The 19,724-nt window shown below is 40.0% G+C and overlaps 1 protein-coding gene across 1 annotated transcript in view; it reads right to left on the minus strand.

Annotated features, from left to right (window-relative positions):
• The window catches only part of ptprea (protein tyrosine phosphatase receptor type Ea), a 121,821-nt gene that overhangs the window by 60,696 nt on the left and 41,401 nt on the right, over positions 1-19,724 (minus strand). Inside the window, exon 2 of the mRNA XM_036572076.1 lies at positions 4,681-4,968. The gene's annotated coding sequence lies outside the window, so the exon portion shown is untranslated. The remainder of the gene's footprint in view (positions 1-4,680; positions 4,969-19,724) is intronic.

The raw sequence follows: 19,724 nt of genomic DNA on the forward strand, positions 1-19,724 counted from the left end.
GAGAGATGTGAGATAATGAAATGCTCAAGGCTGCGACATGGACCAGGAGACACAGCTAGTGCTGCAGCCACGATGGTTATAATGTGCCTGTGTATGTGTGTGTGTGTGTGTGTGCGCGTGTGTGAGTGTGTGTGTGTGTAAGCGTGCTGGCATTTCATTAACGTGACATGAAATCCATGCTGGTTACCCGTGGAGAGCTATCACATCACTGATTGGTCTGATTTGAGCTGAACTGAGTAAAAAGCAAGTGCAGAATGAAGGAGGCAGCAGGGAACACTCCCTCATCTCAATCATCACTTTCACTCATTCAATTACACATGCTGTACTACATTTGTCCATGACTTATCTGAAGAGGCGGAATGGTCACTTTAACTGACCTTTCCAATGTTCACACCAATATGCATTCTTTCATAGCTAACAATACAAGATTAGACAAGCTTTACAGAACGTTGGATAAAATTATATCTACTGTAATGAGAAATTGTAGCGATCTTTGTTTAGAGCTACATAACTGTGAGTTTCCAGGTTAAAATGCTATACTACAGAGCTGGAATATATTACTGCAACCAAACTAGGCAGACTGGAAAAGACCACTGGGAATTTGCAACCATGCTAATGTTACCTCAATTATATCATTAAAAACCAACACACAGTACTGTGAAAAAGTCAAACCTACCCTTCATTTATTTAATTAACAGTCAAAACAGGCATAAGGTTTTTTATTCAGCATCTGAAAGAATCATAAAAATATATATTGAACAGAAACATACACAGAAGCTTCAATCCGTTTTGTTTAAAGTTCAGTCTTAGAAGTTGGTTCTGTTTTCTGCTTCTTACATTTCTTACATTGCTTCCTTCAAGCACATTCAGTGATGTTAAGGTCTAGAGGTGGTCAGTCTATCATTCTGAAAACATCAGCAGCTTCTTTATTACATTTGGAGATATTATTCCTTATTCATTTCCTTTTCTCAGTAACAGCTTCTTGACAGCTACACATCCTTTCAGACCCATAACACTGAGTTGTTTTCTCACAGTGGAAGGACGGACAGAAACACCTGTGGATTTTTCCAGGTCTGAAGCAAGAGTGGAGCTTGATTTTCTCCTCTCTCTCAAAGATGAAGGCTTTAAGTGCTGTTTACAATGTTGGTGGTTTAGCAGGCCTTATACGGTTCTTTGGAGTCCCATTTTCACCCATTTGAACTCCAGTTTTGGAAACTTATTTCTCTTTGACCTCCCCCCTTTCTCATGGAAGTGCATTATATTAAATCAGATCTGCTTAGAACTATCTGCTGAAAATGAAAAATTTGTATTTCCCTGCTGTCAGAGCAAAACCTTGTAACTATAAAATGGAAACTTTACAGAAGAAGGAAAAAAACACACTTTACTTTTAATGAAAGTGAATGGAAACAGACTTTTTAAAATAATTTTGGGCCGTTTCTTTTGGTCCATTCGTCATAAACTTCACCCACAATGTAAAGGGCAACAGACATTTTCAAATTATGCCAAAAACTGAAAAATGCCAAAAATGGAGATATAAAGATTCATTCCGACAACAGCGATTTAATGTTTATTTGACTGGAGATAACAAAAATGAAGGGCACAGTTCTATATGATAAGGAGTGTGACTTTTAACAATGAATTAATACTGCGCACTAAATGTAGGCATTTTGACAAAACTGAGTTCGGCCCTACAATTTCTCATTAGGTTAAATTGGATTTTTGCCAATATTCTGTGAAGCTGGTCCAACTTGTTAACAGCTCTTATGAAAGAACACTTTTATAGGCAAGGAAATGATAAGTCGAGAGGGGGAGGGGCACCTTGCCTCTTGCTTCAGTGTTTTCATCACATAGTCCATATCACTGTTTCATTCTGCTTAGAATTTTGGAGTGAGCAATTTGGGTCACATAAATGTGTGTGTGTGTGTGTTTTTTCTGCAGTGTAAGCACATGCTGTCCTCCATCTGGTGTTTGATAGAGGCAGCTTCCTTTCCTGAGTTGCCGGTCTTCCTGTTTCACTCTGACAGGAAAATCACAAACACACACACACACACACACACACACACACACACACACACACACCTCTTTCACTACCTAAGAAATAACTGAAGCTCACTTTTTTCTTTGTAGCTGTGCTAGAATGTCAGACAGATTGACAGACACACAGACATTGGTCTTTTTTCAGCACTGTGGATCCTCTTTTTTCTCTCTAGGGAAAACGTCCAAACAGACATTTACACACACACACACACACACACAGGTCCCTTCCAACCTCAACCTTACACACCCACATATTGTATATTTAAAGGACTAAAATATTTCCACCAAGCTTCATCCTCAGCACACTCTTTTCCTAATAATACAGCATCATAAAAGTAACAGTGTTGACAATAACAAGCTCACACCTCCATCCCAAAACAATGTTTTGTTCTGGGCTGCATCCTCAGTGTCCTACATCCTCTTTCACCAAAGAGCCATGCATTATAAGAGGAGCAATAACTAGAACAATAGCTTTATTTAAAAACCCTTAGAAGCCCTGAGCAAAACCACCTCAATATCTCTAACGGAGAGCCAGAGAGTGAGTCACAAACTAAAAGCCAGCATGAATAAATGCACAATTCACAGAAGGCAACAAGCCCTGGCAGGAACCATGGGGTGACAGAAATATAAATTAATAAACAAACAAGAAAACAAATCAAACAGACAGTAAGGTGTGTTTCTGCCTGACTGGCTTTAATTGATGTAGGGGATTGCTGTGACAAGCAGCCTGGAATCCCTGTGGGAGCCCATTCAAATGGCCTGTGTAATGCTGCCTTTGGTGCTTTTAAAGTGGTCATAGAGAGACACCTAGCAAAGGGGCCAACTCAGCTGTGTAAAAAAAATACTACCAGTACACACTCCCTAAGGGTCAATAAGGCTTTGGTCCTGTAAGCCAGACTTCTGGTTATGGCCAGTAATTAGATACGGGTGGATCAATACCAAGTATCAATACATTCAACCTTGATGTTTTCTTTCAAGAATCAATCTGCACATAGAAAAGTCCTGAAACAGGTAATAGTAAAGTTACCACTTCCTCTTTTTTCACTTTATAAATCAGAAATTTGCTTTAGAATTAACACAAAAGACTTCTAAAAGTATCAGTATCAGTACTGGCAACAGGATACTAGCCCTGCCCTCCTGAAAACGGATCATTAGAAACCATTAGGATTAAAACCCAATGATTTTACTTTCCAGACCACTGATTTCCTTCAGATCCCATTAGGAAACCATCAGATGCATTGAAAATCAGCTACTGGTCACCTGTTAAACTATTAAGATATTTACACTGTGATATGAACCCTTTAAAAAGCCAAACCACATTACAAAACCACCAACATAAACACTTAATGGTTTCTGTGGATGTTTTCAGCAGGGTGGTATTATCCAAAATTAAACTGAAGAAAAATTCAGTGTTATTGTTCAGCCCTACCAAAAAGTCTGGTAGTTCTGGCACTCAAAATGTGGCCAAGAACCACATACCTTGACAGGAAGGGGGATAAGCCTGACCTGCAAAACAACAAACCACAGAACCTTGTTTGTGCATCACATCTTGGGGTTGGCAATCATCAAAACAGGGCTACAACAAAAACAGACCCACATGGAACTCTGTCTAACTGTCTATTGTCGGGTAGCATCACTGGAAATCAAATAATATTCAAACTTGTTTGATTCCCCTTCAGTGCCACAGCCATCTGAGGCTTGAGACCAAGACAGGATAAATGGTCTCTCTCTGAGTGGGTATGATGGCTCTGCCTCCACCCCCTCACTCACCGCAATGCTAGTCAATGCAGGTGTGCAACTGGCAGTTAGCCTTCTACTTCACCGCAATGCTGTCCAATGCTGATGCTTTAGTGGCTTTCAAAAGATGTGGTTTTGCTTCATGTACTCTTGGGAGAAGCACGCGCCAGCCTTCACCTTTTACCCTCCCAGCTGGGTAGCATTGTGTGACGGCGGAAACCTAGATAGTAAAACTAAAAATGAGATGCCATGAACTTCACAACCTTGACTTCATTGCTGTCACTGTGCAGAGGTGGAAACAGCATACTACTGGTGAACAGCGAGCACTTAACTTGAGAGAAGTTTGTTTCCTGTAAACCTGTTAAAAACCAGCACAGGGACGTATGTACACACAGAAGTGTGGAGTGTGAAACTGACAACATCATGAAAGCTGTGGCCATCTTAGCATATAATACACAACAGACAGTCTGTGCAACCATGTGGGCAGAGCGCTTGAGGCTGAAATTACTTCAGAACATAACATGTAATGCATTACACCATCGACTGTAGCCATGTACTGTGCATATCAACAGCTAACAGTCCAAGGTGTCATGTTTGTAATTATCTGAATGGTTTAACGTGCACTGCAAATGTTTCAACTCGAGCAGAAATGAATCTTTGCAGTGCTGAGCTGGTGAAAGTTCTTTCACAGTCTGCAGAAGTGCTAATTGATGCATCTTTCACATCACTTCAAGTTCCCTGTTTAAGTCTCTGTGTGTGAAAGTCTGCATGTGTCTGTGCATGAGGAACTGCTGTAGTTGGTCACTAAGCTATGGCAAAAAACATGCTAAAGTAAAAAAAAAAAATCTAACTCATATTCGCTTCCCATAACCATTCTCATGACTTTTCTATGGTGCATGACTGTACCTTGATAGAGTGGAGATTTAGTGCCTGCTGATCCTGATGTCCATCATAGCTGGCTTTCTGCTGGAATAGACCGGCTGTCACATCGCTTCTCTGGCTCCACTGCTCTCTCACTCTGTCTCTTCTGTCAGCAGACTGAAGAAAGTGGGACCAATCCACTCTCGTTTTCCTCTTTTCCCTCTTTTCTTATGTCTCTTTTCCCTCGTTCTGTTCAGATTAGTCTGCTGAACGGATTGTACAGGTGTGGCACGCTTCCAGACGGATTCCGCGCTTAAAGTGGTGCTTTACCACCTGCAGAGAGAGAGAGAGGGAGAGAGAGAGAGAGAGAGAGAGAGAGAGAGAGAGGGAGAGGGAGATGGAGAGAGACTCAGGTTAGATATAGATCCAGGAGGACATTATTCATTAGAAGCAGAGGTTGATGCTGAGGAGTATGAATTTTGTAGCTGGTAAGCAATATCCAGAACTCCACAGAGATAACAGGCCAGCAGTAAACGACAGCACAAACATACACACACAAGGCTACAATGAGTACAGGCACCTGAACGCGCTGTGCTTTAGGGGTAAAGCCAACAATGGTTGAGTTCTGTTCTGTCTAATTGAACATTACAACCAACCCGCGAGTCATATAGGGAAGCAGAGAATGAAGTCATTATATTAAACAGGGCCTCACAGCCCACAAAGCTTCACATCATTTAAACTGCAAGCAAGATGAGACTTAGATTATATGCTCTCAGTTTGCACAGTATGGACCAAATACTGGTCCTGTGACTCTGTTGCTACATATTGTGATTGTACTATTTCTTGATTGACGTATTATTTTGACCAAAATAAATTACCATTGACCAAAATAAGTTACCATTGTTGTACCTTGATTCATCTAAACATCCTCAAAGGCATTTCCCTGGAACTATGATTGGTGAGGATGCTCACAGCACACAGTTAAAACATGGTGATTGGTTAGAAGGCTTATTTGCATATGGTAGCCTTCTGTCATATTAGAATTTCGAAAAGTGGGTTGAAAATCTTCCTACGGTATGACTGTTGTCATAACATCTAGGTATGACGCAAATAAGTGCAGATAATGTCACAAATCATGCAGAGTGGCTGAGTCATTGATGTTTCGGTCATATTTCAAAAGAATGATCATTATCTATCACTGTCTTATCTGTCAAAATATATCAGTAAAAAAGAGCTCTGATAATATCTGAATTCCAAAACCGGAGAAGGCCTGCTTCATGCAAGAAGGATGTCTCTTCATTAAAAACGTCTTCATTAAGCCTACTCAAACTGGATTGAGTCCAGCGCCAGCCATTCTTAATGACTATCACTTATCTTCTCCCTGTGATTCTCCTGCTTCTGCAGGCAAAAATCATTCTTATTAAGTGGAGCAACACAGAAATTATGCACTATGCAAATATAAAACAGACAACAAACAAACAAAAGATCATAGAAAAAAAACGTAAAATGACTAACTTCCTAAGCCGCATTTGGTTCGTGGGAGTTTATAATTTAGCAATGTTTCCTGGAGCTTAAGCAGCTCCTGTGATTCCCTCGACAAAGCTAGAAGAAGGTCAGCCTCCAGATTAACCCTAGAACCTTTGAAAAGACCTCAAAGATATCAAGCCAGAATTACTGCGGTTGAGGGCAAAAGACATACTTGTAGAGCAGCAATATCTCCGTAGGCTGATGTTCATCACACAGGGGAAAAACATTAAGGAAAATTCTTCATAATTCAGACTTTGTGAAGTGCACTCTGCTCGCTTCAGTGAAGATTTGCACCAGTTTGTATTTACAGATCTGGATTTGACCAGAATGCAAAAGCTTCCTTCTGCAGCTGTCATATTCTGGAAGAGGCTTGTGTATTTGAACAGCTTTGAGAATTATGACAAATGGGAATGCACACACCGGCCCGAGCCTCGCCACAGAAACATCTCCTTTATGATATCCAGAGCAATGTAATCCAAGCAAACTCCTGGGGGAGATGCTATATATGCATTCAAATGAGCAAGACTGGAGGGGGGGCAGAGACGGAATGGGGTGAGAGGTGGGTGTGAATAAAGAGAGAGAGAGAGTCAGGGAGGAAAAAAGCAAGGAAAGAGAAGGGGGGGGAGCAAGGGTGGCAGAGCTCAATTTATCTACCTGGGAAAATAGCAAGACTAAAGAATCCCTGGTGCTCGTACATTCCAAGCTGTTGCTATGGTGATGGTCTCGTCTAGCAACCAGACCGTGTGGGGGTTATTGGCTAGATTTTTCTCTTTTTTACCCCTTTACATGAAACTATGGTTAAGGTATGCTTATCAAAATAAAGGTTCCTAAATGGTTCTTGACTTGGAAGTATGGTTCTACACTCTTCATTTTCCATTCTTCTGTGTTATTTGAGACGTACCACTGAAGAACCATGTTTTAAAAAAGGCATGTTGGTGTGATGAACCCTTAAAGGTTTCAGGAACCTTCACATAAGGTAAAGGTTCTATATCAACATTAGGGTTCTTCAGAATCTTTACATCAAAAGAAGTTTTTTCCCTCGACCATCCATTGAAAGGTTCTTTAGGGAACCAAAAGTGGTTCATCCATGGTATCGCGCCTTTTTGGCACCTTCATTTTTAAGAGATGAAAAAGCTTTAATTGATGTAGAACGTTTACATTTTTGTGGGGGTTCTTTAACTCACTAGGGTCTGTTAACTCGCCAGTGCATCAAATTCAATGTTTCTATATATTTTTCTCACCGCGACCCAAAAGGATAAGCGGTTTAGATGATGTAATAATACAGCACAAAAATATGTTTCAAACATTTCCTGAATCTATAGAGTCACCCTTTCCGATTCATCTCATCATGAAATCATACATGATTCATATCCGCAGTTATGAGTTTAAAAAGAGAGGTTGAGATGCATGTAATCTTGCTCACTGCCTGCAATTGGTGGATTCATGTGTCCATCTACATTTTGTGCCAAACTGACCAATGGACACTCAGGAAACCACTAAGGATCTTAAACATCACTTCAGGAACCCTTCATTCTTTATTCAGTCCACATTGGAGACACATCTTAATTGCTGTGCAAAGACTTTACAGCCTCTGAAGTCGCTGCAGCGGTTTTGGAAAGTAGCGATAAAGATAAGAGATATGATATGAAACATATGGGTATCATGTTATGTGCAAGCACCTTTAACCCCTTAAATGGCCAGGGCCCGCCGACAGGCCCAAAGTTTTATTACACACTTTTATAACCTAAGAATAGCTCAACCACTTTGCACTGAAGTCCCTGTAGTTACTGAATAATAAGCCTTAGTACATAATATACTTTAAGTTTAAGGGGTTGAAGGTGAATTTAAGAGGATAGGCAAAATATGCCCTTGGACCCCAGAAGGTTAAACTCGAGAAAAGGTTCTGTATACTCACGTCTCATTTACTAAAGTTGTTCTTTAAAGAAATGAATGTTGTTTTCCTATGGCATTACTCCAAAGAACACTTTTTGACACCTCAGTTTTTTAGAGTATGGCTTCATCCCACCAGAATGTCAGTGCACAAATGAATCCCCCAGTCTTCACACTGGAAGAGGGGGTAAAATGAAATGTCATGCCTTTATATTTGTGTCATGCTTTCATATTTCTGACAGCCACAAAATGACTGAAATGAAAGCGATTTTGAGGCCTCTCAACAGTGAGGTTTGAACGTCAAGGGAAACCACTGGCTATTCCCTCCTGATTTGGATTTGCTCTGAGTGAGCAGATCACAGGGTGCCTGTCACACAACGCAATTTAAGCAGAGTTACATGCCGTTTAAAAGCAGAGGATGCATGTCAACTCCACGTCAAACCTGATGCCTTCATCTAGCACAATAATAGCTCCATTCATATTTGAACACTGTGGAGGAGACGTATCACTTTGCTGTAACAAACATGATATGATATCAATATTATACAGTGTAAAGACACAGTCATGACAGGGGTGTATTTAGAAACGATAAAAAGAAGGAGAGAAAAAAACAAGGTAAAGCCAAATTACATAAAAGTCATCAGTTTTATTGATGTTCTACTGCTTCCGTTTAAACTCTGCCAGCAAACTGTATGAATGGCACAGTCTGATCCTATTCACCAGTCCTCCGTCAGGAGGGACATAAGTAGCTTAAGATCAATGAGTCCACACATCTTTTATCTTCCCACCATGCCCTGAGCCTCTGCTCTGTGGAGAATGGTCTGAGAGTGACCTTTGGAGCAGCAGATGAAAGAAACCGTGCTGTGACCGAGCACTCTTCACGCGTGAAATCTGGTTACAGTCCTTTTATATGTGTTGAACAAGTGCCCAGCCAATTATGGAGGTCACCTCTGGTCTGTCCTGGGCTGCGCACGTGTGTGTCATGTCACTGCCATGCTGTGGAAGACAGGAGGGTGTGGGGGTGGGTGCTAGTCAGCCATGGATGAAGGGCAAAGCATGTCTGGGAATAAGAGAGCATGGTACTGGGTCAAGGGGGAGAGGGGGGGCTCCAGCACTCTGTAAATATGTTCGAGTAATGTACAGATGTACTTTAGTTTATCAAGAATCAATCAATTAATCTAAGATCTGTGTGTACATATAAAATTCAATTTATACGTAACTTTAGTTCATGAAGAAAGAATTACTTCATTCATGTTCAAGACTCAAGACTATGCATTACTCAATCAAAAATCAATCTAGCCTCTGTGCATGTTCTGCACAGATGTAGTGTATGTAAACTTCAGTTTATTAAAAATCAATTAATTCATCTAGGCCTCAGCTCAACAGGAATCAGTCAATTCATTTAGCTGCCATTCAAGTAATGTAATGTACAATGTAATGTTCAAGTAATGTACAGATTCAATCTATACATTGCTTATATTCATCAAGAATGTGAAGTATGCCATTGCACATTTACTAATCCAAACCCAGAACTACCAGTACCTTGTAATAGCAAAAATACTTACTTCAAGACATTTTCATGAAACACAATAGGCATCATAAATTTAGTTTTTCTGAGATGTAATAAGTTGGAACAGACAAAACAGTCATGAATCAGAACTATCTGTACCCTGTAGTGCCACATTTTAAAAAATACAATAATAATAATAACAGTAATAATAATAAATCTACTACTACAATGATTTTTATTCAATGGTTTCCAAACTATGTTGCACTAAATCCAGTTATACCGCCCTAATTATGCTCATTTTATAATGAAATGTGTAGTCGGTGTTCTTTAAGTACTACCTATCATCATACCGCCCACTCCTAGTTCTCCTCAGGTACAGTACATATCACCTGGCAATAGAAATGTCATCAAAATGCCTGACATGTGCCTTACTGCAGTGCCTGGTGGATAAATGCCTTTAGTGTGCCACTGACAATTATCATGGATGAAGGGGGATCAACTATAGCGGTGGTTCTCATCTCCAGTCGTGAAGATCCACTGCCTTGCACATTTTCAGGTAATCCCTTCTCACACACACCTGATCCAGCTCATCAAGTAATTCTCACACCCTTCATGAGCTGGATCAGGTGTGCTGGGGCAGGGAACATTTGAAACTGTTCAGGGCAGGACTGGAGAACCACTGTTGCCAAAACCTGAAAGATTTCAACTGCAATCCTAATCTAACATGTTTGACTGTAGTAGTCAGATGTTCCTCAAGACTTAGCTAAATCATGTGTGCTGGATTAGGACTGGAACTACTGCCAGCCAGTAGTATACTGGTTGAACAGGACTCAAGACTGAGGTAATTTCCACCCATATAAGAAACCCATGTGATGATAATGGGTCATCTATAGAAACAGTAGCATGGAAGTGGCTCAACATAACAAAGACTTTTACTGTACAAAATCTGGCTGCTGATTGCAAATCTGCCATAAGCTTATATGTTCACACAGTGTAAAGGGCAGCTGGACTTTTCCAAACCAACAGCAATGATATACAGCTCAGGACAGTGAAGCAACAAGATCATCTTCACCGGAAACATCCAATCCACCCTACATGCAAAAATGACCAGCATTAATTGAATTCCTGCTGAGTTAAATCTGATTCCACACAGCTGAATCTGACTAGTTCAATGTTGGAATTAATTGCATATTTTACTGTGTGAAAATCAAAGGTTACAGCAATATGTCATACAGCAAATGTGATAACCATACAAACGAAATTAACTCGTTGCTATAATAAGCGATACGTATAGTTTAACCTCTAGACCTGACGCTATTACACTCAGCTCCACAATTATTGGCACTCTTGGTAAAGACGTCTTTGTGGGTAATTAGCTCAAATTACTTCAAAATTAGATTCTTTTCTCATATCGTCAGTGTGAAAGTGAGTTAATTAAGCATAAAGACATTTCCATTGTTGCAGAGGGTGATAATTATGGAGCTAACTGTACACTTTGGTGTACATGCTAGCTGTATAAGGAAAGTGAAGTGTGCCAAACTGAAGACTCAAAGAGAGCAGTGGTATTACTCTGCTCTGTGGTTTAATGCTGTTTCAAACATACTCTGCCCTAAACCCTGCAGAGTGATCGGGAAGTGGCACACTCTGAAACAGACCAAGTCCCTCTCGCCACCTCTCAAAATATCAGAGCCAGCCGCGTCATGTTTCTGTCTCAAAGTAGCTGCTGAAGACCTCATTTCTGTGCTCCAGTTTTAATCAATCTGTGCAATGAGGACTGTTTTTAATAATAGACGGTTTAATCATGCCAGATGGCTGAGGGTGCATAAGACTACATTGAATTTATTAAGAAATACAATATGGAACATGTAAAAAACTAACCTTTTCATCTTTTTCCACTTTTTTCTAAACACTTTGCAGAAATCATGCTGATGGCATCCTCATATCACATAGGCATCGATTTACGGGAAGCGGAGGAGGCGGGTCCCCTTTAATGTTTGGAGAGGGATGAATCTTTCATGATCCTTTACTGTCGCAGACTGAGCCAGCTCCACTTTTCTAACGTTCAAGATAGTCAATGATGTTTAAAAGTGAGGTAACTAAGCAGCTACATGTGATAACGTAAGTTACTGATAGGTTGCTATCAACCGCAGGCTGTAGTTCTCCCTTGCGTTAAAAACACTACTGCTGTCGATTAGTTCGTAAGTGATAGGTCTTATTTATTTATTACGTTAAAGCAAGAAAAAAGCTTCTATAGGCTTCTGTGTCTGCATGACACCTACCAATGTCTAACAACGTTGATACTGCTGACCTCTAAAGGCAGTCGTCTTATTTAAGTAGATAAAGTGCTATTCTAGCCTTGTTATTGCACGATTCTCTCTCAGCCGTCTACACTGCTACACTGACCTGTGTTAGAGAACAGAGGCACTGAAGAAAAGGAGGCCTAATATTAGCATTTTGAGTGTGTATGTGTAAATATGGTAGTATGGGCAGGGCACCCCCCCCCGCCCCACAAAAGCTGAAATGAAACCTACGCCACTGCTATATGATAACGGAAAAAACAGATCCACCCTTTCACTTAGCCATTCTGGTGCTCTTTATCAGCTAATGCTATCTCTTTCTTTTTTCCTCCATCTGTTTTGCTTTCCTATTGTTTCCCTCTCTCGCTTGGTGGGCATCTGTTTCCTTTCAGTGAAATTTAAAGCTATGAAAACATGGCTTCTGTGGATAATATGGCAGAACCGTGATTATGCGTCATACAATAGAGACAGAGACCAAAACACATCATTTTGTGTCAGTGTCTGGAGGAAGATGAAGATGTACAATATCCATTAGCGGATATAATATACGGCACGGTTGTGCAAGGATGAACAGTATCTTCACTCATTAGATGTGTCAGGCCATGCTGAATGTGCATTAATGGTTTAATGTGTATCATAATACAAAAACAACAATAAAAGAAGGTCAGTAATGATCCTTCCATAACACAGAACACAGTAGACACAATACTGTCTTCAGAGTTGGGTCTATTTCAGAATACATGCATTATGTATGAATACATATTCTGAATACAGTTCAAAGTCGTTCTGTATTTAGATAAAGAATGCAGTTTTACATGGAGTATCTAGAGTACAGATACCTCTCATAAAAAGTAAATCATGTTTAATTAATTAGCATTTAGTCCCAGCACGATGGGCTACATTATCATGTTCACTACTATTATAGACAAGGTGTACTGCAGTTAATAACGGTTCAGTGAACATACTTAGAACCATACAGTCAATATCTATAGGATGATCCTATCTCTGTTACTTGGAATAAACTCATGCAATAAGCATGGCATCACAGCTGTTTATCTTCTATTATGAATTTTGTTGAAATTTAAGGCTTTTTGGAGGTTTAAAAGGTGATAGAGTGCTGCACATCGCCCATCAGCTGAATTTTATCCTTCAAAACGACACTGTTGCGATAAGTTTGCACAAGAATAACTCCATGAACCCAATGCCTGTTCAACACCTGCGTTCACTGCAGTCACTTCCTAATCTGCTCAGCGTGCCTGTTAGAGAGCTTTGGCTGAACTCTGTCTGATTTATCCCTCTCTTCCTCTCTTCCTGTGTCTTTCCTCCCACCCCCCATCTCCCTCTCTCTGATGGACGTTCAGAGCAGTCACACATTCGGATAGTCCCCAGCAGAAGAAAAGCAGGCATTGTGGCAGCCAGCTGCACCTGGCCACACGCACTGGGCTCAGTCCAGAGTCTGAGTCACAGCGTAACGGAGCTGTGCACTAAAGGTCCATTACCAGTGATTTGATAAGAGTAGATCTAGTCTCTGATGTCTCGGAGCCTGTATACTCTGGCCTGACCGATATATATATATATATATATATATATATATATATATATATATATATATATATATATAGGCTGATGACATGGGACAGTTTTATCTGTATCTGCGAATATAGTTGGATAACTTTTTGGGTCACAGCATCAACGGGATTCAAAATCATTATCTTCTGAGGATAATTCAAAACCTTACAGGGCTGTAGCACTGAGAAACCCAGTGTGACTTACTCACTGTTTAACTATATGACAGTAGTACAGGCTGAGCCGGTCAATCTGATTACAAAACACCATCACGGTTTCATCAAAAACATGAAAATTATATCCAAACTTAACCTTTAGCACGGGAATAACACGCTATATCATAAACTACATTTTTGAAGACAACTAAAGAAAAATAAAAAAGCTTAAGAGGAAATGAACAGAAATAAGGAAACACAAAAAATGGGCAGCTCCACCCCAGCGCTACAATGATTGTATTATTTAATACTGTGAAATTCTGCTGTTTATTAGATTTAACAAGTTTGACAAGTGAAAATTGACAATGTTATGAGTCAGTAAAGTACTGTTTAGCTACAATTACTGATCTGTAAAATTTTAAGCATAAATCTAAAATCATATCGGCCAGTATTATCGAATATCTGAATTTTTTGCACCTTAAAATCAGTACTGGGCCAAGGTTCATGGTCAGGAGGCACCCATATATCCACACTGATTAGATACACATGGAGCAATAGGTTTTCTTCATTCCTATTTAAGATAAAAGGAGCATAGAAGTGGGTTTGCAGGTTCTACTGTAGGATCTGAATGTGTGAATGTAGTGGTTTAAGCCTCACTGACAGCACAGAGGAAAATAATAGCAGCTCATAAATCAGCAGCTTTCTGCACCATGTGTTCTGCTTAGCACAATTTGGATTTTTTTCTATCAAGGTTAAAAATAGCTATCCTTGGCAAATGTGAGAGAGCACACACACCTGTCACCTGTGATTCATCTTGCACAGAAGAGCAGACACACACACACACACACACACACACACACACACACACACACTCTGTATCTCACCTAGATTTTTTTACACATGCACAAACACAAGTGTGCCTGCTGTTCTTCTTCCCTATATACAGCTCAACTGCGCTTCCAGCTGATGAGCAATTGCATTGTAGCTCAATGGTGGAGTCTATGAGATTAGAAAGTGATGGCAGGATCTTTCAGTACAGACACAAATCCGGTTAAAGAGAAATGTTCGACTGAGATCTAAGACCAAGATGTACACAAAAGTGACAGATCAGGAAAATCACCCTGAACCCAACCAGCACTAACATTTAACATCCAACCAAGCAACCAATAATAGTCCACTATCAAACCAAGCTCATTCACTACTATCCACCCAAATCAACCCAATACCAGTCATCTAAACCACACTTGACTCTACTATTTACCCACCACAATCCCAGTTCTGTCCAACCAATACCCACTTCTGTCATACTTTAAACCACTATTATCTATTTTGTCTATTTATCTATTAGGATTCACCCTCTGTGCAGCTTTATAATCCCACCAACACAATCATCTACCAACACCACCTTTTACCAATGGACAGTAAACTCTACCAGACAAAAATAGCATCTGCTTCCATCAAGCAATAGCAAGTCCACTAATGTCCATCAAACACAATCTCAACCATCAAAGAGCAGCTCCTCTGTCTTACCAGGTCCTTCTTACAACCTATTCCTTTGGAACCAGTTTTAAGCTACTTGGAATAACAATGACGAACACTGCATTGAACATTCACTACATGTCCAAAGGTTGGTAGACATCTGATCATCATCATGGTTTCTTCTGAAAGCAAGGGTATTAATGCAGAACTCTCTCACCATTTGCTACAGTAATGGAAAGACTTTACACTAGATACTGGAACTAGATACTGGAACAGTGCTGAGAGGATCTGATTACATTTGGACTTAAGAGCAATAGTGAGGTCAGGAAATAACTTTGGATGATTAGTTCTGAATCACAAACATCACTCCAACTCATTCCATTGACATTAGATGGCGCTCCATTACTCCAGAGAATGCAGTTCCACTGTTCACACAGCTAGAGGGGTATAAAACTTCCCAGCATTGGGATGTGGAGTTTTACATCTCTCCAGCCAGTGCTTGCCACTGAGTATGGTAAACTTAGGCTAATGCTCTTGAAAGTCCCATTGTATTGGAAATGCATTTCTATAGAGATTATACAAGCTGTTTGTGCACTACTGAACACCTGTGTCAGCAATGGGTGCATCTTAAAGTAGCTGAATTCACTAAAGGGCAGTGAAGGGTGTTTTTGGACTATAGCCCAACAAAGGGAATAACCTTGGTCAATCAAACTGCACACAAAATCTACACCTACACTAGTCTAGGATGTTGAGCCAGACCTTTCCAGCTTTTTCATTAAAAAAGTATTCATTTTCACTCCAAGTACCGTGTAACTCTGAATTTCAGTACATTTGCATAAAATGTCAATTTCATTCATTCACTCATTTATTCATTCATTCTTTCATTGATGTGTTTATTGAGCACATCACAGTAAGAACATTGATATAAGATCAGGCCTCTCATCATCTCATGCATTTTTATTTCATATACAAAGCATATGCTTATCCTGCATAGTTGGAAATAAAGGTTCTGTGCAGGTATATTTTTGGTTCATAAAGCCACAAACAATGCAAATGTACTCTCAAAGGTTCAACAGTGGTTTTAAGGTCCAATTATGTACCTTAAATACGTTTTTCCAGGTGAAATGTATGTGTTTGTACCTTTTCAAAACTTAGAAAATATCATTTCAGTGGATTATGGTACAGTTATGTTCCCTGACTAAAGGTACTGAGATGTACCCTTGAAGGTATCACCCCAGTGACAAGCGGGGCACTGCCCCAGTGACAGATTCGTATCTTTTTTTCCAAGAGTGTAGATTAGAATTCTTACTTTGAGAAGTTTGATAATTCAGGGCCCTGAAAAGTAGAGGTTTTAAGCCAGTATCCACATAATGCAAATCTGAATCTGAAGTTGAAACTGAGTAGAACACTCAAATACAGTGTAATTAATCATGTCCTGTCAAAGTGTCATGTTGATAGTATAGCACTGAAAACCCGTATCGGTACAATTTGACACCACTGTTTTTTCCACTGCCACTCTTCTATTTGGATTTGTTAAGTCTAATGCAAGGCTTTGCTAATGAATCCGGTTCCTAGAGTTGTTAAACATTAATGAGAGGGATTTTGATGAGGTTTAGTGAGGGAAATTAATCAAAGAAGGCTTCAGAAGAGTGGCACCACAGAGGGAGCGGTAGCAGGGGATGAAGTGACAGGTTTTATTCAGATTAATAATGTTTACTGGGAACCTAATGCCCACCGGTCTGCTCTCTGAACTGCGTCAGAACAGCAGGAGTGGAAGAAAAGGGACAACAGGAGAAAGAGGAGCACAAGATAAACAGATAGGCACTGGAGCCGCTGATTAGAGTGTTAAAGAAAGAAGGCAGAACCTATGGAAGGGTATTCTCCATAGGTTTCCATGAGGTATTTACTTTATATGGAACTCTATGTTCCTTCTTCCTTGCTCTCTCTTATTTCTGCCTGTCCTGGCATCTAACTGTTCTCCACTTCGGCCAGGAAGCTTGCTGATAACATCAGACTGTTGAGAAACACTGGAATTCACCTTCATTTACATTTACTCAGCACAGGACAAATCACATCTGCAAGCCTCTCCTCTCCTAGACCTCACTCTTTTTTCACCTCACTTTAAAGTGAACAGTTTAAGTAAAAGAAAAGTTAAGGGAAAAGGGGGAAAAGAAGCATGCAGAGGGAAGGAAGAGGTATAGACAGACAAAAAGAACCAAAATGTACATGCTAGGACATCTACAGCACAGAAATTGGCTCTGCTTGAAATACCCATGAGCGGTAGCACGTCGTGCGAAATGCTGCATTTTTGTGAATACAAACTCTCCTGGACCATTTTGGTTATGCTTTGAGTGGCATGATGCTTGCAACAAACACAACATCGCCAGAATAAAAGACTACACTGACTGCAACACAACTAAGCCCTAACATTTAGTATCTTATCTGTAATATCACATCTCGATATATTGGGTGGCACACTGGGATAGGCTCCAACACCCCCTGTGACCCAGAAAGATAAGTGGGTTAGGTGATGAATGAATCTAAAATATTTCTGTTAATTAAAATGTCCTACCTATACATTTGTTTTAAAGGCATAATCTCACCCTCACCCACCCCTCCACTCTGGGAACCCTTCTCCAAAATTGGTGCTCCAGATTTATTGCTCCAGATTTGTTTAAGAATCTGAGCAATATCAGTATATTTACAAATTTTCAGCTAAAATTTCAAAATATTAATGTTGATTCCAAGCTGCAATTTGTGTATAACTGTCATTGATTCAATATGGATCTAACTGACATTTGCCAGAAGGTAACTGTATACGCTATAATGGACATTAAGTGTGACACACTTACAAACACACCCACGTATATACCAACACACCTCTATGAATAAGTGTGAAACAGTTATAGAAGTCAAGGCTGGACGTGTTTATTGCCCATAACAGCAAATGTTTTCAGCAAATGTTATGAACTGCTACATGCACACATACCTGTCTGTTGAAAACAAAAACAAAAACAAAAAACAAACAAAAAATTATTTCTTTTATATATATATATATATATATATATATATATATATATATATATATATATATATATATATTTATATATATAAAAAAGACTCTCAACAAGAACTTTTCATCATATTAAAACCATGATGATATATCTCCTCTGCTACCTATAGGCTTTAGAAACACCATAATTGCATATTTTTTAACTACTTACTACTCTTGTACCCAAATGCGGTTGCTGAGATGGCAGCCATTTTGAAAAGGCAGAACTCCTGTTGTGCATGACACATCCCAACAAATGATATATCATTGGAAAGGCCAGGGTGTCCTCTACATGGCACATCAGGTTTCTGTAGCTGATATGGTTTTTGAAATATCCTTTGGGGAATCATGTCCACCACTGAGGACAAAAATGAATTACCAGGTCTCACAAGGATAAAAATTAACAATATAAATACTAGATTTAGAGTCAGTATATCTATCTTGGGGTTTATAAGTGCAAGATATTTTACAAATATACAGAAATGTAAATATATACAGCGTTTACAGTGTACAGTAGAGTGTGTACAGTATGTTGTGTACGATTAAGTGTATTAAATGATAGTGATAAATAAGTCCAGAGTGTTTCCAGAGTGTTCAGTATGGGCAGTGATTATTGGCGTATTGTGGAGTTCAGCAGTGTGATGGACGTTGGAAAGAAGCTGTTCCTGAACCTCCTCCCAGATGGCAGGAGGTTATACAGTGTGTAACTGGGATGGGAGGAGTTCCTGATAATGCTGCATGTTCTGCGTTCACACAACATTATCAGGTGGTAAAGGTTTCCAATGGCAGGGAGCTGTGTGACAATGATGCGCTGAGCGGTCTTCACCACTCTTTGCAGGGCCTTCCTGTCAGCTACGGTGGAGCTACTGTACCACACCATCACACAGTTCTTTAGTACACTCTCAAAGGTGCAGCGGTAAAAATTTGTGAGGATCTGAAGTTGATATGAGTAATGAGTGCATTATAAAAATATAAAAATTGCAACATGTTTTTGCAATTGCCAGTGACATCTGTCACCTTTGAGAGCTACGAGGATAAAAAAGAAGACAAACAGGCCAGAGGTCAGGAAAGACAGGCAGCTGCTGGTGTTTTCTGTTTGAGTCATGGGGCAGTGCGAACATAGAACCCACTCCCTATTCAGCCACAGGAAGAGAAACGCATGACATCACTTCCTTTGTGGAAGCAAGAGTTTGTGGTACACTAGAGAAGGATGTAAAATTAGACTGCCTATGAGAACTTCTCAAAAAAAGACAGAGAGAGAAAGAGACATAAAGGGGGGGGGGGGGGGGGGTGGGAGAGGAAATGTGAGACAGAGAGAGAACATGTTAGAGAGCAGAGAGGGAGAGAGAGAGATGGAGATGGTCAGGGAAAAAAAGAGAGAGAAAGAACATTGTATTATAGGATGAGTGAATGACACTTGCTGAGACTGATCTCCTCCCATGTGTGATCTCCACTCTGGACGACTGTGAGACATAATACTGGCTGTCCTTTATACATAATGACATGTACTGCTGAAGATAGAATCTGGAACCAGCTGGGTTGCCGTGGCTACAGCAAGGCCCTGCAATGGCGGTCAGGTGATTTACAGTGAGGCGTGACTGCCACCCACCACC

This window comes from Colossoma macropomum, unplaced genomic scaffold (assembly GCF_904425465.1).
Source record: "Colossoma macropomum unplaced genomic scaffold, Colossoma_macropomum, whole genome shotgun sequence".
NCBI classification, from domain to species: Eukaryota; Metazoa; Chordata; class Actinopteri; order Characiformes; family Serrasalmidae; genus Colossoma; species Colossoma macropomum.